The following is a 22,120-nucleotide window of genomic DNA, read 5'->3' as shown; positions in this document are numbered from 1 at the left end:
CAAAAAAACAACAAATATCTTTATTCTTTTTTTGTAATTTATAATAAAAACGAGAAAATGTTTATATATTATGAAAATCCTTGAAACATTTAATATGGAGTGCGATTTGACATGTTTGGCACATATATCTTGAGTGCGTATGGCAATATCCATCTTCGTCTTTTTCCATCTATAATTTTGGATAAATAATGTCCAGATGAATCAATAGGGTTTTCACACTGTAATGCAAACTGGCTGGCGTGACCTGTACTTGAATTTTTTTCAATTTTTACTGGCGTTCGAAGGAGGTAGTTAGTAACTTCTCGTCTAAATGCAAGCAAACTCTTCTTGTCATCTCGATTCACGAATTTCCAGATTTTCCATGAATTTACCAAAGCTACATCAATAAAATTGGTGAATATTGGCCACCACCATTTTTTTCCTCTTATTTTTATTCTATATGTAGATATTAGATTATCACATAGATCAACTCCACCCATGTGTTTGTTATAAGCAGTTACCATATTTGGCTGAGGAATTTTTATTTTAGAAGATATTTTCTTAGAATACCTTGAAACATTAGAAAGCAAAGAGATAGTGTGGCATGTCGATGCAACGGTCACCACCGAATTATCATTCCAACGAACTACAAATATTTCGTTTAATTTTTCAAACCTATAATCATAATATCCTCTTTCTTTTTTTGCTACAACCTTTATAGATTCAACTGGGCAATGCTCTATTCTATTGTCCCTCACAGTTCCAGTTGCAAAATATCCCATTTGTTTTAAGTATGACAAGAGTTTAAATGATGTAAAGAAATTATCAAAATATATTTTATGATAATTTGGTTTTTGCAATGCCTTTAATAATTTTATGATTACATTTCCACCTAATCCATATTCATATTTATTTTCGCTTTTTCCTTGATATATATCAAATGAGAATACGTAACCGTCGGAAGAGGCCAATATCCAAGACTTGTATCCGAATCTAATTGGTTTTCCTTTTATGAACATTTTGCAAGAATGTCTTCCTCGATATGGTATCATCTGTTCATCTATTGATAAATGATGTTTAAAAATTCCGAATTGCTGAAATTTATTATTCAATATATTAATGTAAGGCCTAACTTTATAAAATCTATCATGTATATCTATTTTAGTATTGTCTGCCAAATGGATATTATATTTCAAATTTCGAAATTGTAATTGGGTCATTGTATCCCGGATTATTGGAATAGAAATATCGCTGTCATTAGACCAGTACATTCTTTCTTGTGGGAGAGAATGATATCCAGTAAATAATAGAATTTCAATAAATCTCTGAATATCTTGGATGGTTATGCATATGTTAGGTCTATTCATTTGTTTAGCATAAATATTACTTTGTTCTACAATTAGGGAATATAAGTCTTCGTCGAAAATTAAACAAAATATATCTGATGGACTTTTACCATGTAAATCATTTTCAAGTTTTATTACATCTTCCTTTTCTCCATTGAAAGGGCTTGAAGAATATATTGCATCCGTTTTTCTCCATTTTAAATTGTGAGAAATTCGAGAATAGCTTCTTGTAGAATATGGTTCTGGAAGGTCGTCATACTGAATTATGAATCTCCAATTCTCCAGCTGTATCTGAAGGCAAAACTCCGACATTTGTTAAGTCATTTTCATCGAAATCTTCTTCATCACTAACTGCAGAGGGGTTTGGCGGAATTATAACCATATCTCTTTCTTCAATTGGTTCCTCTTCAAAAAGTTGAGCAAGCGCTTGTTCAATTGTTAGAAAACGTTTCATTAAAAAAATTTATTAAAAATTAAATATCTAGACAAATTATTTTCGTAGAATCTTGATTTTTTTATTAGTCATCTATTATTTTGATAATTTTGATTGAATTGACAAAACAGGTGCATAATATTTTATATAAATAAAATAAAATCTTCAGAAAGGAAGAGGCTAAAAATAATTTTAAACTTTTGAATATTTATGAACCTAATAATTTCATATAATTTGATCGGGATAAAAAATTATAATAGGAACAATATATTATTCGATTTAATCTCAGGGGAAAAAAATTTTTTTAAATTATTTTCAAAAGGTCTTTTTTGGGTATAAAATTTTTTTTAAAAATTCTTAAGGGGCTCGAGCCACCCACCCCTCCCCTTCCCACCCTTAGTGACGGTAGTGGTTTTAAGTATAATATAAAAAATTATAATTCATTATGTTAAATTTCATTTGTTTGAATTTTTTTAAATAATATATACTGCTAGATGGTTAACGGTGCATATATGCACCAGTCAACTTTATGTGGTTACCTACTAAAATGTTAATTATTTAAAAATTCAAAAATGATTGATAAATATTGATATATCTATAAAGAATATATACACACTAGTTTTCATCGAAATAATTTTATAATATGCTCGTGAGATCACTTAGAAAATTTTGCATTTTAGACCTCATAAATTCGCAAAGTTTGAGGGTTTCTTAGAAGCATAAAAAAATATTTTTTTCATATTTTTCTTTTCCAGTTTTGAAGTACAATGTCTGAACTATATAAAAATCTTTTTTATTATTTTTTAAAAAAAAACTACTATGTTAAAATAAGGTATATAGGAGGTGGTGCATATATGCACCGTTAACCAGTAACGGGTTAAAATATAAAATACAAATTAAATCTCTCGTATTGTAACATTAATAGAAATTTTTTTAGAAATGTTGAAAAAGATATGTAGCCCAAATTCTTTTTGATTTTCTTATTTTTTGAAGTAGATTAAATTTACTATTAATTTATCTATTGTTGACGAAGTTAGTTTTTTGGAAAAAAAATGAATAACGTTCCTTTTATTTTTGACGAACTTTAAACATGAACGCGTTCCTTTTTTGACTAACCTTGAACGTGAACGCGTTCCTTTTTTGACTAACCTTGAACGTGAACGCGTTTGTGTTTTACTTTCGTTCAATTTTAAAATTTTTATTCTGCAAATATTAAAAATTAATTTGACATTTATCGAATTTTTTAAGTAAAAATAGTTATTTTTTGATCAGCAGTTTCCTTTATCACATTTACAATTGATAATTCGTCTTTGTTCTATAGTATAATTTAATAATATTTGTATTACAGGGTTTCCCATTCAAAGGTCCGATCAATAAAGGAAAAGGTCAATCATAAAAGGAAAAGGTTCAATCAAAAAAGGAAAAAGTTCAAACAAAAAAGGAAAAGTGTCAATCTAAAAGGGAAAATTCCCAAAAAGAAAGGAATAAAGTCCGATCAAAAAAGGAAAAGTGTGAAACAAAAAAGGAAAAGTGTCAAACAAAAAGGAAATGGTCCAATCAGAAAAGGAAAAGTGGCAATCAAAAAGGAAAATTTCCATTCAAAATAAGAAAATCGTAATTTTTAAAAAATATTATAAATTTTTCAATTTCAATTTTTATTATTTCTAACTTTTTGCGATTATTTGTATCATTACTCAATTTATTTTTCTCACTATATCTTTTCTCAATTTTTTTTCATCACATTTTTGATAATTCTTTTGTATTTTTAAAAATAATTTACAAATTTCATTTTTTTAACAATTCTTTACGTTTTTTTTTCATCATACATACAATATTCTTTTTATGATTTTTTCATTGTAATCTTTTACATACATTTCTAACCTTTTCAATCTCTTTAAGTCATTTTTAATCTTTATTTTTTTGACCTTTTCTCAATTTTTTTCTTCTCATTTTTGATAATTTTAAAAATAAAAATTTAAGAATGATTATTGTATTTAATTTCAATTGCTAAATTAAATTAATCGTTTGGTTATAATGTATCTTTTTAAAATTAAATAAGTTTAAACTGTAAAACCAAACGATATGTAAAATAAAAAATGACTTAAAGAGATTGAAAAGGTTAGAAATGTATGTAAAAGATTACAATGAAAAAATCATAAAAAGAATATTGTATCTATGATGAAATAAAAACATAAAGAATTAAAAAAATGGACCAAAATTTATAAATTATTTTTAAAAATACAAAAGAATTATCAAAAATGAGAAAAAAAATTGAGATAGGAAAGAAAAATAAAGTAAAGAAAATCGTAAAAAGTTAGAAATAAATTGAGAAAAGATACAGTAAGAAAATTACTGTAAAGAAATCGCAAAAGGTTAAAAATAAAATAAGAAGGAATGACAGAAATAAATAAAAATTTTAGAAAAATTGAAAAATTTATTATATTTTTTAAAAAAATTTAAAAAATTACGATTTTCCTTTTTAGAATGGGAATTTTCCTTTTTTGATTGACAGTTTTCCTTTTGGGAATTTTCCTGTTTTGATTGGACCTTTTCCTTTTTTGTTTGAACTTTTCCTTTTTTGATTGAACCTTTTCATTTTTTGTTTGACACTTTTCCTTTTTTGATTGGACTTTTTCCTTTCTTTTTGGAGTTTTCCATTTTTGATTGATATTTTTCCTTTTTTGTTTGAGCCTTTTCCTTTTTTGATTGAACCTTTTCCTTTTATGATTGACCCTTTTCCTTTTTTGGTCAGACCTTTTCCTTTTTTGATCAGACCTTTTCCTTTTTTGATCAGACCTTTTCCTTTTTTGATCAGACCTTTTCCTTTTATGATTGAAACTTTTCCTTTTTTGATTGGGACTTTTACTTTTTTGAATGGGAAACCCTGTATTTATATTTTATAGACCGATTCTCAAATTTCAGAATTAGAGGAATTAACATTACCTATAATAAATACTTTACTGTAACATCCTAGATTCAAGGCTAATTCTCTCCTTGCCAAATATAATTTATTAGTCTGATTCTGAAATTTTAATCTAATCTATTATTTTTAAGTTTTAATCAGGGATTTTATATTTAAATTGTTGAACACAGATATATAAAAGGTTTTATTTATTCAAAATTAATAGGAAATTTTTCTTAAAATTATTATTTTTTATTCACTATATTATATTGTATTTATCAGGGATGAGAACTCAAGTCAAACCCTCGATATTTTGTTAAACACTAACCCTTTTTTAAAAAAAAATTTGTATTTTAATTTTTAAACTTTCATTTTATTTATTTTAAATTATATGTTAAAAATATTAAAAAAACATGTAATTTACGATTTTCATTTATAAAAGAGTTCCTAATTAAAACAATTGTTTTTTTATTCAAAAAAAATATTAATTTAAAAAAAACATTTTTTGATCATTTTTTCTTGGAATCATTTTTGTTTTATTTAAGAGTCGGCCATTTTTCGTAAAGATTTTTAAATTTTACCCAGCAAAGCAGATTTTTTATAAATGATGATAATATTTAATAATATCTATTTGAGGATATATAGTAAGATAAAGAGAAGTACAAAATCACGAATATATTATAATCATGATAAATTGTTTTTATGACAATACTAATTAAAATAAATTTAAAAAAAAAATTCTGTTATGTCATTATTTTTCTGGTCTCCAAAACCTGAACCCGAATCCGAATCGGTCGGAGATTTTTCACTGAAATCAAATCCGAACCCATTTTTTAGAAGGAGCGTTCACACCTTGGTATTTATTTAGAAATGTTTACAGCGCTATTTTTTTAAAATAATTATAATCATTTAAAAATTATCTTAATTGGGTTATTATCCCCCCTCCCTGCCACCCTAAATGAAATGAATAAGAATTCGAAGTATTTTATTAATTTTCATTTTCTCTTTTAAAAAATTTTTAAATTTATTCTTTTATTCATATTGTTTTGTTAATTTTACTTTTTTTAAATTTTACAAAATACTTTAAGGATTATCAAATTTACTAGCTGATAGCCCGTCAAAAATGACGGGGAATTAGAATTTTCTCCTTTATTCAATGATAAAATAATAAATTTTACCTTTATTTAACAATGGATGAAGAGGTGTGATTTAGAAATTTATATTTTTTAGATGAAGGGATATTCTAAAATTCATTATTTATATGAAGTATATGGTTAGTAATTTTCATTTATGTGCACAATAAAAAATCTTTAAAAATATTTCTTATTCATTTGTATTTGTAATTTATAATCTGAAAAATATATTCTTGCTAGATGATAGCATAACTTATCTAAGTAACATTTGAAACAGATATTAAAAATGGACAAAAAAATTAAATAAATTCAATGATAATTTATTGAATGTATAGATATAGAATTTTATATTTTGCTCTCTAATCAGAACCTTTATAAAGAATTGGAATGTTTCAAATGGATGAAAATTAAAATGTTCCCAAGTCAGATTTAGAAAAGTCTATATAGATTTTTATAAAAAAATAAAAATGTTTCTTTAAATGACTCAAAGTTGTTGAGCCAATTTTGCAACTTTAATTGTTTATTACAAATAAAATCAGACGTGTTGAATATGCAAAACTTGCTCTTCATCAAAAATGACTCTAATTTCTTTTATATCCCAATCTTTCACCAATGTAGTGAACTGCTATTATAGCATGCTTTTTTTTCTATATCAGCTCATAATGCCAACGTTGAAAAAATCTTCTTTAATCAATAATAAAATGAGAGGACCTCCGTCATCAAAAGCGGCGTAAATCGGTGCAATTATAAATTTTTATAACATAAATTTTTTTAATTGCTTAATAATTTTTTTTTTTAAAAATAAATATACACTATTCTACAGATATCTCGGCATATGTTTTGATCTTTATTTAAGAGAAAACTCACAATAAATCCAAAATCGATTTCGTAATTTTATAATTATCATATATAAAAATGATTTTATTTAAATTTTTGGATCTCCTTGAATTCAACGTCAATCCAGCGGTAGATAAAACTTTTTCACTGGGTATGCTAGTCGCCGGAATACAAAGAATTTTTTTGGCGAGCTGGAAAGATTGGTTCACCTCTCCAAAAATTTAGAACATCCATATCTTGTGAATGTTGTCTTCAAAGAAGAATGTGGTATTCTTGTTCTAAGTCACCTAACGTGGAATCATAATTTATATTTGTTGAATGATTATTTGCCAATTTTGTCAACTTGAATTTAATAATTCCTCTCGATCCTCAATAGCTATATTTACTATCTGAATATTATCATTCTATATAAGTTTAAGATGTTTTATTATAAATTCTGAAGCTCAGCAATCTTGTTCTACTATATATGAAGAGAATAAGGATGGTGACGATATTGCGCGAGGTTCGAGTCAGTAAAAATATATTTTATTAACTAATTTCTTTTTCTTTTCTTAAGGTATATATACATTTTCTATAAATATAAATTAGAATATAAACGAAATACAAAAAAGTAAAATAATATTAAAAAAGTAAGGTTACGCCGTTTATAAAATAAAATTAGATTATAACAAATAATAAAATTTATATTGTAATAAATAATAAAATTTAAAATTAGAATAATGCAACAATATACTATGACACAATTGTCAATTTTTGAAATCTTAGATCTAAAGGAGGAGAAGCCAATACCTAGATAATTTTTGAAATAAAAAGTGAATTAAATAAATGAACATACTTATATATTATTACTTGAAAATCACAAACCGGAAATCGTAGGGCAAGTTTTTTTAGCATATTTTCCTTAAGTGAAATGATTTCAGAATTATCACTGTCATTTACTATTAAATGTGTTTCAATTTCACCTCTAAAAAGTAACGCCAAGTTTAACGTAGGCCCTTGTACTGATAGAAATTCGACAGATTCTTTAATTTTTAAAAGAAATGCTAATAGTTCTTCTATCAGATCAGATTAATAGTTTGATAATTTGAGAAAGTGTTTCCCAATTCTTTTCAAAACATTATTAATTATATTCTTATTTAATCCACATATGGTTTCTAGCATAATTAATATACTATGCCAACGTGTTGGGACGTTCAATTTTAAGGTTTTGCGTGGAAATATTGTTATCATTATCAATGGAAGTGTCAATTTGAAATCGGGTATCTGGATATGGATCAGTGCTATCATGATCTAACATGTCAGATGTTAAATCTATTATACTTAGGCATTTTCTTTGATCTGCTTCGAATTCAAATTCAACTATTGTAGTTTTATATATTAGAACAGTAATAATTCCTATAATTCTTTTGATAAGATTTTCAAATAAGAGTACCTTTTTAATACCATCTACTGTAACCAGATTGTGTAAACCATGACCCAAACATAAGCGGTGTTCATATTCACCTAATCAAACACCCTTTCTAACATTAGACCCAGCATCAGTGACCATTTGTATTTTTTCTTTTTTAAATTAAATTCCTCTTCTATTTTATCAATCTCAATTGGAATAGTCTCACCTGTGTGTTTTGGGGTTATATAATGAGTTGCTAAAGTAAAGTAAATCATTTCAAAATTATCTATTATTAAATGAAGTGTAAATGTACTATAGTTTCTTCTTCTGTATTGATCTGTCCACATATAGAATGTAATTGATCAAAATTTTGGCCTTTGAGTTAATTTCTTATTGTACATGTGCTTTCATTGATAGGTAAACATTATTAATAGCAGTCGGGCTTAGTGTTGTCCTGTCTGGCAAATCAGAATTAGAATTGATAACTTGGTATTTCTAAAATAAGTATTATGAAAAGTATAACATAAAATCATTATCTTTAATTTATATTAGACAACAAATTAGGGAGAATTTATCAAGAAGAAATATATTTGTTAAAAATTTATTCTAGGTTGTAAAGCTACATAGAAACATAGATAATGAATATGAATTATCTAATATTATTTAAATCATTCATGTCTATGTGTAATCTTATTGTTAGCATGGCTATGAAATTTAACTATTGTAAACCTTCCTCAGCAGCAAATGCTATTTCAATAAAACAAAAAAACATAAAGGTAGATCTATTATAGATAATATATCAATTTTTTTTTCATAAATTTGATACCATCAAAAAATCTTTCATTCTTATATTATCAATTGATTGAAAAGATAATAAGTCAGTACAACATAATAACACATAGTTTCTTATTAGGCATTTTTAGAGGTTTTAGAATTTGTCTGAATTTTGATTAATTAGGTTTTAAAAGGTAAAAAGAAATTTTTTTTAATAAATTTAAAATATAAGAACTTTTACCTTGGTATTTGTGATCTTATCAAAAATAAAATAATTGAAATTTAACTTTGAAGCCAACTCTCCTTGATTCAGTCCAGATGTCATAGGCTCTAATGAAAGTTTACACATCAAAAATAAAATGTTGAAGATTTTAATAAATATTGTTTACTTTGGTGTTGAGCAAATATTTATTACTAATATCTAAACATCATCTGATATTGATATGGCATCTGAATTTTGATTAATTAGGTTTTAAAAGGTAAAAAAAATTTTTTTATATAAATTTAAAATATAAGAACTTTTACCTTGGTATATGTGATCTTATCAAAAATAAAATAATTGAAATTTAACTTTGAAGCCAACTCTCCTTGATTCAGCCCAGATGTCATAGACTCTAATGAAAGTTTACACATTAAAAATAAAATAAATGAAGAATATAGTGTTTACTATGGTGTTGAGCAAATATTATCTAGATAAAATTTGTTGAAAAAAGAATATTTTACATGCAATGGCAAATTTGATATGGATATTGTGTTTCGCCATATTATATATCACATGGGAATTACTAATGGCTTAAAATTTCTATGATGATTATCATTGGACAAATATTTTTTAAAAGAACTCTATTGGTTAAACTTGATTGACATTTTTTGAGGATTATATATATAGATATTTGCTTTCATTATTTGAGTATGTTAAAACTTCAATATTCCTCTCTTCTAACTCGCTTAAAATTCAGGTACTTGTTTATTTGTTGTTCTGTCTCATTTGCTCTAATTATTTCTTAATTTATCTTCGTTCTTACTTTTAATTTAATTGATCTATATATAAATTTCGTTTTTTCATCATTATTATTGCTTATGTTTACCAGAATATAAGTCGTCGTAACTGGATCGCGAAGCACTTTTTGCGGATGTTTAGCGAATGGACCTTATAAATTTTTATCGCTAACCCTTTAGAGCGAAATGGGAGCGAAACTTTTATCGCATATCATCGATGGCGAAAATTATATAACATAGTCATTATCGCGATAGCTATTTCGCTAAGTCAATATAGCGATAATTGCTATGACTTTTGTATTTTGAAATATTTAATATTTTGAAAAATCGATTCAATGTTGGATTTTTAAATTTTCTTTTAACCTTAATAAATTTATATAATAATATCTAGAAACTAGAGGTTTGCACCCTGCAAGAATTTTTGAACAAGTTGCCCGTTTAATTTTTTACCTGATCCGCCCCGCTAAAATTTTTAAAAATTAGGCTCGGCCAGACCCTTTAAAATCTTGCTAAAAGTTCGCTACTACCCAAATCTTTAATATCCTCTGGTTTTCTCCCAATGTCAATTAAGGCTCTTATAATCTCTTCACTTTGACTATCTATTTTTAGTTTTACAACCGTTTTATAAATCATTGTGCTTGATATCTGTATTGTGTATTTGTTATTGGATGATATCAATGACTTGCTTATTTTTTTGTTAATACCATATTATTTTATTTATTAATTTAGTATTTCAGTTAGAGGGCCATTCCATGACAAATCAACCACGATTCGGCCGACTCCCTAATTTTATAAAATTTGGTAAGCAAAGAAAGGTTAGTGTAGTTAAGGAATAGCCAAAATTTTAGCCTCTTAACATTTATATTTTTGGAGATATTATCAAAATCGCAAAAATGACGTATTTAATTACCATTATTTGCCTTTATTCAATTAAGCATATCTTATAAACTACATAATTGTAAATAACAAATTTAATATCGAAATTACGTACAAAGATTCTACTTTCAGATAAAAAATTATTATTTTTTTTTTCCAATTTCCAGTCATTTTATTTAATATGCAAGGACTAAAAACGATTTTTTGGAAATAATACGACCTTCAATTTTTTTAAAAAATTTAGTAGACATTACTAAACTCTTCCTTTATATTTATAAAAAAAATTGGTCTGGGACACGGCTATCTTCATTCTCAAAATCGATAAATGTTTAGAAAAGTGTATAAATATTTTCCCGAAATGGGGCGTCTTTGTATAAAATTAAATATTAATAAGTTTTTAATGTTTTTTCTCAACTATTTGATATAATTTATAGGATTATTCATCTTGTAAGTGAAAATAACAATAAATATCGATAAAAGAAATTCAATTTATTACTTTATTTATAATTTATTATAAAAATTTTTGCCCATATAACATATATTTAATGAATATTAATAAAATATATTCAATTAAGTTTATAGTTCTTGAATATATGATCAGAATCTTGTCCATTTCATATATGGCCCCCTAAATATAAAAATAATTGATATAATATAAATTTAAAAATCTAATATATAACTCACTTTTAAAAGATTCTAATTTGTCGGTAGCGCATTTACTTTCTTGTGACAACAATGTATAACTACGGCCAGTAGCAGTTAACGGTGAAACTAATGTTAAGATATGACATTTTGGAAAGTAAAGAGTAAATGAATTAGAAGTTCCGGATGGGTGTAAAAACTTTATATTAGAAGGTCCGGATGTAAAAACTTTATATATATTTCTTCCTGCTTTCGATATTTCCCTAAAACAAAAGCCTACCACCAATTAGAATCATAAACACACGTATGTATTCTGATATTTCTCCAAAAATTATATTTTCAATGATAAAAATTCTATAGTGCTTTCTTTTGAATTGGAATACATTTTACTTTTAAATTGATGTAGACCTGTTGGAATCACGGTGAAATCTTTCCCTGAGTAATAGTTCTTCGGAATCCTAATTTTTTTGGGTCATATATTCAAAATATATGCCATAAATATTTTCTTTAGCGAACTAGTACAATTCATATGATGTGGTTATTTGCTTTGAGTAAGGCCTTTGTAAACTAGCTCTAGAGGCTAATCTTTTAACAGTGCCACCAATCCCATCACAAACACTTTTCCCGTGTGCTGTAGCAGAAAAATGTCATTTAGCCTGTACCCCTAAATCCAGCTCATCATGGTAAATATTATTAAATTTTTTAAGATTTTTATTAGGGATGTACCGATATTTTATATCGGATCGAATCGGGCTGATATTTCGTCCATTTTAAAATATCGGTTATCGGCAAATATTTTAAAATTTTCCGATCCGATCCGGTATAAAATGGCGCTTTTAACAAAATTAAAATAAAGTTATATCTAAAAAACCATTTATTTTTATAAATAAAATCGAAATATATTTTTATGTTTAATTTTTTTAATAGTAATGATTAGTTAATAAACATTCTGCAATATAGTTATTTTTTTTCGCATTCTGTTTAAAAAAGTGTTCATTAATCTCTTCAGAATCTGTTTTTAGTGATGCTAGTGATATTAACAGTCCCCATCACCGCAGACCGATCTCTGAAAAATTGAAAATTTTAGTATTTCTAAAAAGAAATCTTCGATATATTAATTTTAAATATTAATTTCAAATTTCATAATATATTTGTTTATTACTAATTATGTAAATAGATTAATGATATTACTTATATAAATAATAGCAATTGAATTGAATATAAACTATAACTGATCATTATAATATATTTAAATGACATATGTTATGGTATAGTAAAATTATAGATGTTGTACTAATAAAAAGTATATTAAAAATTAAAACCATTGGTATCTTTACAGAATACAAAATTAGATATGATATCTGATCGGTTATCGGCCGATATCAATTTAATATCTAGAATATCGGATCGGCTTCCAAAAAGTGGTATCGGCACACTCCTAATTTTTATACTGTGCAGCGGATCCATCGGCAAAATAAAAAAATTTATTTGAAATACAAATTTTATTAATTTAAAAATTTACCAATGTTTTTTGAAAATAATGTACTGCTATTGTATTGTGTTGCAATGATTCGGATATCATTACTTAATTTAGGCAACAAATATTGGCAAAATTATCTTTATAATATATAACAAAAGTGTGGGTGAACAGTAGATTGAGCCCTATTCCAATGATAACTTTGTTCTTCATCCTGAAATATAAAGCTATAGTTTTCTGAAAAATCACATAAAATTAAATATTGGCCTTCGTATTAGTTCAATTTTAGACTGTTTTAATACAACGGTTGTTGCGTTGAAAAAAAAGAATGGGGTAATAAAGATTCCATTTTTCCATTGATAATTTCATCTAATGGCTTGGTTATTGTTTCAAGAGTAGTTCTATCTACGGATAGCCATTATTTTATGTTATAAATTTGATGTCCTTAGAACGAAACAATATTTCTATTTGATCGCGTAAATGTGTTGACCCTGGTCAATTTTCACATTTGCCCATATAAATTTATTTTATTGATTGTGAAACACTCATTTATTGTTATTCTTATTTACAAGTAAGGGTATGCCGATTTTAGAAAATCCGATCCAATATTTATATTGTTTTGGGTTATTTTATGATGATAATACTTTTATTTTATATATAATAATTTCATAATAATAATAAAATTTTAAAAAATTGAGTAGCGAAAATTTTGATATTATTTTTGGCGTCATATTAAATTCACATGATTTCATATATTCAAGAACTTGGTTGGCCATATTTTATTATATGTTATATGGGCAAAAAAATTTATAATAAATTATAAATAAAGTAATAAATTGAATTTCTTTTATCACAATTTCCATAATTGAATGAAAGCCCCATTTATTGTTATTTTCACTTACAATATGAATAATCCTTTAAATTATATCAAATAGTTCATGAAAAACTATTAAAAACTGATTAATATATAATTATTTACAAAGACACCCCCTTTCGGGTAAATATTTATACACTTTTCTAAACATTTTTATCGATTTTGAAAATGAAGATGGCCTCCCAAACCAATTTTTTTATAAATATAAAGGAAGAGTTCAGTAATGTCTGATAAATTTTTTTTTAAAATTGAAGGTCATATTATTTCCAAAAAACCGTTTTTAGTCCTTGCATATTAAATAAAATGACCGGGACCGGAAATTGAAAAAAATCTGTTTTACGTAATTTTGATATCAAATTTGTTATTTACAATTATGTAGTTTTTAAGATATGCTTAATTGAATGAAGGCAGATAATGGTGATAATACATCATTTTTGCCACTTTGAACCCTAATATCTCCAAAAATATAAATGCTACGAGGCTAAAATTTTGGCTATTTCTTAACTACACTAACCTTTCTTTGATAACCAAATTTTAAAAAAATCGAAGGGGGTCGGCCGAAAATCTCATTTTTTTTGCTCATTTGACATGGAATGACCCTAGACAGCTCTTTAAATACAAAGAAATAAATATATTGCAATTTATTTCAAATAGTAAATCAAAATTTTGGCTTAAAATTCAAAAAATACATCAATATTTAAATGATTCCTATCCTGTTAAAATTTTACCGAAACTCAAATATTTGAGATACACTACCTAATTTATATATGTTTATCATGACCGGCCCAGCCTCATAACAACTTTTCCGACTTAATCCTGGCCTGGTCAGTTTTAAATTTTGGCCCGACCCGCAGGTCCGACTTTGTAGATCTCTACTAGGAACACTTTATTTTTTTGATCTGGGTCATTTCCTATTCAGTATATTAAATATAATTTTTTTTCCCTTTTGGTGACTGATGTTTTTTAAACATATTTATTAGTTAGTCATATTATTGTATATTTGTTTCAAGAAAATCCTGATTTGTATTTTTTTTATTTATAAGGTAAACATGCTTAAAACTTGAGCAGATTCGTTTAGTGATGTATATTTCCTAATGAACGCTGTTAATTAAATTGAACTGGCATCAAATAATGAAATCATCCAAATCAAAAAAAAACTAAAACAATTATAAATCAAATGATTTATTTCCATAATCTTCCTAATCCTCTCTTTCTTCAGAAACAATCCGATAAATGAAGAAGAAAATTTTCTAGAGAAATAAAGTTCTTTAAAAAAATGTGAATTTTTTTATTATTTACACGAAAAAAAGTTTAAAAAAATTAGCTCGGTAAATTAAAAAAAAATAATTCTGAAAAAATTAGCTTAGTAAATCGTATATTATTTTTAATAATAATAATTCTGAAAAAATTAGCTTAGTAAATCGTCTATTATTTTTAAAAAAGAATCTAAGAATAAAATATTTTTAAACTTGATTAAGTACGGTAAAAATTCCTAGCTTTTCAGAATATTTGTTAAAATTTACTTTTAATTGTATAAAGCACATTTTAAAAATTTATGTTGAAGGTGTAAAACTGAACATCCAAATGCCGAGCCATGAGTGAGGACCCGAGTTGTTTTTTTTATCACATAGATATATTGACAATAATTAATAAAAACTTAGCGTTTATGATTTAAGGAACCTATATGAGTAAATTATTATAATATGTTGTTTTTCTTTTAATAAATGCATTCGCAATCGTTAACGCGCATGACTTCGCGCAAATATATTATCGAAAAAGAATTCGCAATAAAGGGTTCGCTGAAAATCGTCTTGCGACAAAAACTTAGATGAATTGACCTGATATGGTTAAATGCTATTGCTATATCATTTAGCTTTTACTAGCATCTGTCAGTGTCAGCGAGTTAAATTATTATTTCATAAATTTTGAGTTTTTATTTCTTATATAATGCATATTATTTTAACATGGTACAAATTAAATATATATTCATAAATTTAAGTTATCTTGCAGAGGGAATAATTACACCCGGCTTGGATTAAAAAAAATCATTTAAAGCCTACTTTTTAAAAAAAATTCTAAACCAGTCCAATTTTTAAAAAATTGTACCAGGATTGATTTACAAAAAAGTATCCCTCTCAGTAAAAGATGTACAAAGTTGTTAAAATATACTTTCAAGGGAATTAAGATACAGATATAGCGTTTAAAAATGGATCACGATGCAGATACATCGTCTAAAACGTTGGATGCAGATCCATTTTTTATTATGCTTATGTAAGGTTTGAATAATGCTTAATTTAGGATTCTATTGTTAAAATTCAAATTTTGAAGTGAGATAAAAAATTTATTGATTTGATATCACATCTATATAAAAAAAACTATATAATTAAAATAATGGTTGTTAGATTTTAATAATAAAAATCTCAAAATATTTATCATTAAGGCGCCCCCGGTTATCTGTAAAGACGCTTTTAGACACACTAAACTCTTATTATCTGGTTATTTGACGACAGAGTGATTGTTATATTTAATGAATATAACTTTATATTAGTTTATAAACGACACTTATTATAAAAAAATTATTCAAAATTTGATGAGTATCAATACTTATATCAATATTTATATCATCTAAGGTGTGCCAAATATTAAATTATTTGATTTCTTTTCAGAGATTGTCCAGAAATATTGATATAAAAAAGATATATATTTTTTAAATTAATATAAATAAAATAAATTATAAAATTTACCATGTTGTCCTCATTCATTGCCAAAAAAATTTGTTTAGTTTGTTTTTGTAATGAAATAAACTCGGACATATTAAATAATTTGATTCTATTATTTATAATATAAATATAGCTAAAAATAGATACAGATACATCTAAAATAGTATCTAGATTTATATACCTAATTTTTATATCTAGTCTTTGAATAATTTACTTAATAGTCAAAGTAATGATTAATTAATTACATTCATTAGATAAAACTTTGTTTTAAAACCAAAAGGCACAAAAAAACACATTGGCGACGTAAAATTAAAGCAGAAAGGACTCTAAATTATAATATAAAATCAAATAAATAATATTTAGCAAATTGAATTTAATGTTTGATCTATTTGACTTTATCATGACGTTTTATATAATGAATATAATTTATCTTTGCTTGAACTATTAAGTAAAGTATTTAATGTATCATAAAATCTATTGATTCGGATTAGATAATTACCATATACATTATTTCAAAAATATTCTTCTTTCCCTATGAGAGATCTTTCATACTATTTTTCTAAGAACATTGTGTGATATCTATAATTTTTTTGTTGATTCATAAATAAAATGTACATAGTATATTTTATAAGATTAATAATAAAATTTATTTTTTTATTGTAAAAAAAATTAATTTACCCCTTGAAATTCATACATATCAAATATATAATCTTAGTAATCTAAATACTATATCCTTTCCGTCATCTTAATGTTAATATAATTTTTATCTATCGGCTTTTAAAGGACGTTAAACCCTGGTTGTTATCGATCCATGAAAGATTTATCATATTCATGTTTATAGATTACTTTTTAAAATTAATTTTTTTTATATATGGGAAATAAATTATTACATTTTCTTTATCACAATAGTTGTATTTTCTTTATTTCTTTTTGCAATGTATTTATTTATAACTAGCTGATAACCCGTCACTTATGACGGGGATCAGAATTTTCTCCTTATGGATAAATTAAATGTTACTTTCATTTGACGATGGATGAATCAGAATAGTTAAATGAAAGGTATAGATTATCCATATTCATTCTATCAAGATTTCTATAAATTTTTAGAGAAAAGGCCAAATATATTATGAAAAATATGGAATAAAAAGAATATGATTTGTGAGTTATGATATTTATTAATTCTTTTAACAAATTTTCAACAGCCAGACGCTATAGTTTTGCTCTCCCACTTCGTATAAAATCTACATTCATCAGAATCATTTAAATGCTTTAAAACCTTCCTAAATACTCTTTAAAAAAGACCTGCCATCATAGATTCGAATCAATTATGGGGACAAACCTAATTATCTCACAAACACTGTGGTGGCATCCATTTTATTGCAATGGGTTATTTAGAAGATTATTAGCAAAAATAACAGGGTCGGGTCTTAACGTATTAAGTATTCGTATCAATTAGGATTTAATGTTAAGGGATAAGCAAAATAGCTTCATATGCCATTTGTATTATATCAAAAATCCTCCTCTTAACATGGCTATTATAAAGTAGACTTTAAAAATGTTTTCAATAACCAATTTCATAAATTGTTTTTATCGCAAATTTCCTGTTTATTAAAAATTTCTAGAGACATACTTAAACATTAAAACTCCTTTATTCAGCCCACATATCATAGATTCTGATGAAAGGATCCAGTAGGGGGCACACGTCCTCGTTTATTTTACCTTGGTATTCATTGTCTCATCTATTATATTAAATTTAAATTTGATTTGGATATAAATTTTTGGTATCTTGATGATGGAACAATCTGTGATACTCTTCCTAAAATAATCGGTTTCTAATTTTTTGAAGCCAATTTGACTCATTCTTAATAAGTCCAAATCCAAAATCTGTTTCCATGATAACAATATACAAAATTCTCATCTAGCAGGATTAAATTTTTTATTGAGTACGTAATTAATAAAAATTAAAAAAATAAGGAAATTAATATAATTAAAAAAAGGTATATTCAAACATGTTTCAAATATTTGTCCATATTGAATGCAATAAGTATATATATATACAACTTCATTAATGGATTCTTCCTTAAGGGGTTTTTTTTTAATTACAATGGAAGCCACAAAGCACTCCTTGATAAATTGTTATCCATAGAGTTTTGAATAAGTTTGCATCATCTCATGATATGGATCCATTCTTCATGATAATCCTGATGATAAGAAAATATATTTTGATACAGGTACAGGGGTTAGGCCATATTTTAATTATTTTAAATATACCCGGGCTGGGCCTAAAGATTATCCCAAAGGACGGAACCACCAAGTTGGATTAAGAAGAAAAAAAAATACCAAGTTGGATTAAGAAAAAAAAATTTGCTGGGATTTGAACCCAAAGCCATCAGATTTGTAAACGACGTTCTTGCCGATTAGGCCACAGATGCTTCAAAATTAACGATTTTTAAAATATATATTATAAAATGTGACACTGTGAGCGTGACACGGCTTTTAAATATAATATAGATCGAAGATAGATAGATATTATTAGATATTATTTTTTTATTCCATAATTTATAAGTTTATGTAAAAAACATTAAAATAATACATAAAGTGCCAAATCAACCAATATAATTTTTAAACATTGCACAGGCAAGTTAAACAAAATTTTTAAAAATGAGCAGGAAGATGCACCAAAATTTGCCTATTGCAAACCTCTAGCCAGAATGACATTGGAAACAGCAGATCATAATGGATTTTACCTCTGCCAAAGAATCCATTTCTAAATGATATGCGTCTCTTAGTTTATTTTCCCATACATTTGCCATAGAGGTCTGCAAATGACAACATTTCCAGGCCCAATGGGAATTTATAATGCCCATCTCAAAGGACGGAACCACCAAATTGGATTAAGAAAAAAATACCAAGTTTGATTAAGAAAAAAACATGTTTGCTGGGATTTGAACCTAATGCACGAGTCTCTTGCCGATTAGGCCTCAGACGCTTTTCATTAACGATTTTTTAAATATATATTATAAATTGTGACAAGGCTTTTATATATCCTTTATCATGCTTTTTTTTGTATTTAATTGGTGGTATTTTTTCAATTTAAAAAGATTAAATACAAATACCAATTAAAAATATATTTAAAAAAAACAAGAGATATATTAAAAATTATATTTAAAAAAATTTTGTATAGAAAATCATTAAAAAGAACTAAAATAAAATATTAAAAAAGGTACATATCACTCTAGCTAGAGAAGACTGAATGCTTAAAAAATTGGACCGGCTGACGAAGGCAAAATCCTTCATTGGGGTCCCCTGTGATCTATCTTATTTTTTTCCTATGAATTTAATTAAATTGAGGGCCTCACTTCCGAACTTGCCTAAGGTATTGGTAAATCTGTGCGCCGATGCGGCGCGTCGATTTTGAGCCACCGTCAACAAAAGCGGCGTAAATCGGCGCAGTTATATTTTTATAACATAAATTATTTTTAAGCTTAATAATTTTTTTTTAAAAAAAATAAATATATGTTATTCTACAGATATCGGCATATTTTTTAATCTTTATTTAAAAGAAAACTCATTATCAATCCAAAATCGATTTCGTAATTTTATAATTATTTTATTCAAATTTTCGAACATAATGATGATCTCCTTGAATTCGACGTCAGTCCGGTAGACTGGGTGTGCTAGTCGCCGGAATACAAAGAATTATTTTGGCGAGCCTGGAAAGATTGGAAAGTTCACTCTTCTTTTTTCCCAAAAATTTAGAATATCCATATCTTGTAAATGTCGTTTTCCAAGAAGAATGTGGCATTCTTGTCTAAGACCTAACCTGGATTCATAATTTGTATTTTGTTGAATGTTTATTTGTCAATTTTGTTAAGTAACTTGAATTTAATAATTTCTCTTGATCCTCAATAGCTATATTTATTACCTGAATATCATCATTCTCCATAGGTTTAAGATGTTTTATTATAAATCCTGAAGCTGAGCAATTTTGCTCTATTATATACTTTGACGCAATTGTCAATTTTTATAAAAAATAAATTAAATAAATGACTATATTTATATTATATTACTTGCAGATCACAAACAGGAAATCGTAACAAGTTTTTTTAGCATATTTTCCTTAAGTGAAATGATTTCAGAACTATCATAATCATTTAACAATGTGTTTCAATTTTACTAAAAGTAACGCCAAGTTTAAAGTAAACCCTTTTTGTACTGAAAGAAATTTGAGAGTTTTTAAATTTTGAAAGAAATGAGTTCTTCTACCAGATCAGATTCATAGTTTGAGAAAGTGTTTCCCAATTCTTATAAAAATATTATTGATTAAATTCTTATTTATTCAATATGCTATCTACCATAATTAATATATTCAACGTGATTGGATCCAATATGCTTTCTACCATAATTATATATTATGCCAACGTGTTGGGACATTTAATTAGGTTTTCATATGCGTGGAATTATTGTTATTATCATTGGAATTGCCAATTTGAAAAGGGTATATGGATCAGTACCATCAAGATCTAACATGTCTGATGTTAAATCTATTGTACTTAGGCATTTTCTTTGATCTGCCTCGAATTCAAATTCAACCTTTGCAGTTTTATTTCTTAGAGCAGTAATAATCTCTCTAATTCTTTTGATGAGATTTTCAATAAAGGGTACCTATTTAATACCATCTATTGTCACCAGATTGTGTAAACCATGACCAAACATAAGTGGTCTTCATGTTCACCTCATCGAACACCTTTTCTAACATTAGGCCCAGCATCTGTGACCATTTGTATTTTTTTTTAAAATTCCTCTTCTATTTTATCAATCTCAGTTAGAATACCTGCATTTTTTTGGGTTAATTAGTTGCTAAAGTAAATGAAATCATTTGAAAATTATCATTTATTAAATGAAGTATAGAATGTAATTGAGCAAAATTTTGGCCCTGAGTTAATTTGTTCTTGTATATGTGCATTCATTGATAGGTAAACATCATTAAGAGCAGTCCGGCTTAGTGTTGTTCTGTCTGGCAAATCAGAAAATTGATAACTTGATATTTTTAAAATAAGTATTTTGAAATTTATAACAGAAAATCATTTATCTTGAATTTATATTAGACAACAAATTAGGGAGAATTTATTAAGAAAAAATAAATTTGTTAAAAATTTATTCTGGGGTGTAAAGCTAAACAGAAACAGAGATGATTAGGACAAATGAATATGCAATTATTCAATATTATATAAATCATTCATGTCTATGTATAATCATATTGTTAGCATGGCTATGAAATTCAACTATTGTAACCCTTCCTTAGAAGCCAATGCTATTTCAATAGAACAAAAAAGACATTAAGGTAGATCTATTATAGATAAATATATCAATTTTTTTTATAAATTTGATATCTTCAAAAAATCTTTCATTCCTATATTATCAATTGATTGAAAAGGTAATAAGTCAGCACAACATAATAACACATAGTTTCTTCCTAGAAGCCATTTTTTAGAGGTATTAGAAATTGTCTGGAATTTTGGTTTGGATATAAATATTTTTTTAAATTATGCGATTTTGATGAAATATCTTTAATATTATGATCAGAAGTCAAGTGTTTTAACAAATTTCTTATGCTAATGTTGATTTAAAAGTTTTGAATTTTATAGCAAGATTATATTTTACAAAACATATATTCTCATTTATTAAAGATTTTGGTTTAATACGAGAAAATATTTTAAAAAATTATACTGTGAAAA

General features: G+C 25.9%; 1 protein-coding gene and 1 long non-coding RNA gene across 4 annotated transcripts in view; one reads left to right on the top strand and one right to left on the bottom strand.

The window, feature by feature from the left end:
* LOC135922671 (phosphoacetylglucosamine mutase-like) overlaps positions 1 to 22,120 on the top strand; it is a 121,697-nt gene that overhangs the window by 35,222 nt on the left and 64,355 nt on the right. The gene's annotated exons all lie outside the window — the stretch shown is intronic.
* On the bottom strand, positions 7,282 to 9,569 carry LOC135922672 (uncharacterized). 2 transcript variants are annotated; one of them, XR_010570992.1, is made up of 7 exons: positions 9,462 to 9,569; positions 9,320 to 9,408; positions 9,184 to 9,244; positions 9,082 to 9,124; positions 8,334 to 8,515; positions 7,480 to 8,276; positions 7,282 to 7,419 (listed from the first exon to the last, which is right to left on the bottom strand). It is a non-coding gene; the product is annotated as an uncharacterized LOC135922672 (long non-coding RNA). The 2 variants fall into 2 exon arrangements; XR_010570993.1 differs by having other exon boundaries at positions 9,366 to 9,408.

The sequence above is a fragment of the Gordionus sp. m RMFG-2023 genome, chromosome 1 (assembly GCF_954871325.1).
Source record: "Gordionus sp. m RMFG-2023 chromosome 1, tfGorSpeb1-WG-v2, whole genome shotgun sequence".
NCBI classification, from domain to species: Eukaryota; Metazoa; Nematomorpha; class Gordioida; order Chordodea; family Parachordodidae; genus Gordionus; species Gordionus sp. m RMFG-2023.
This window is presented reverse-complemented; position numbering and strand designations above follow the sequence as displayed.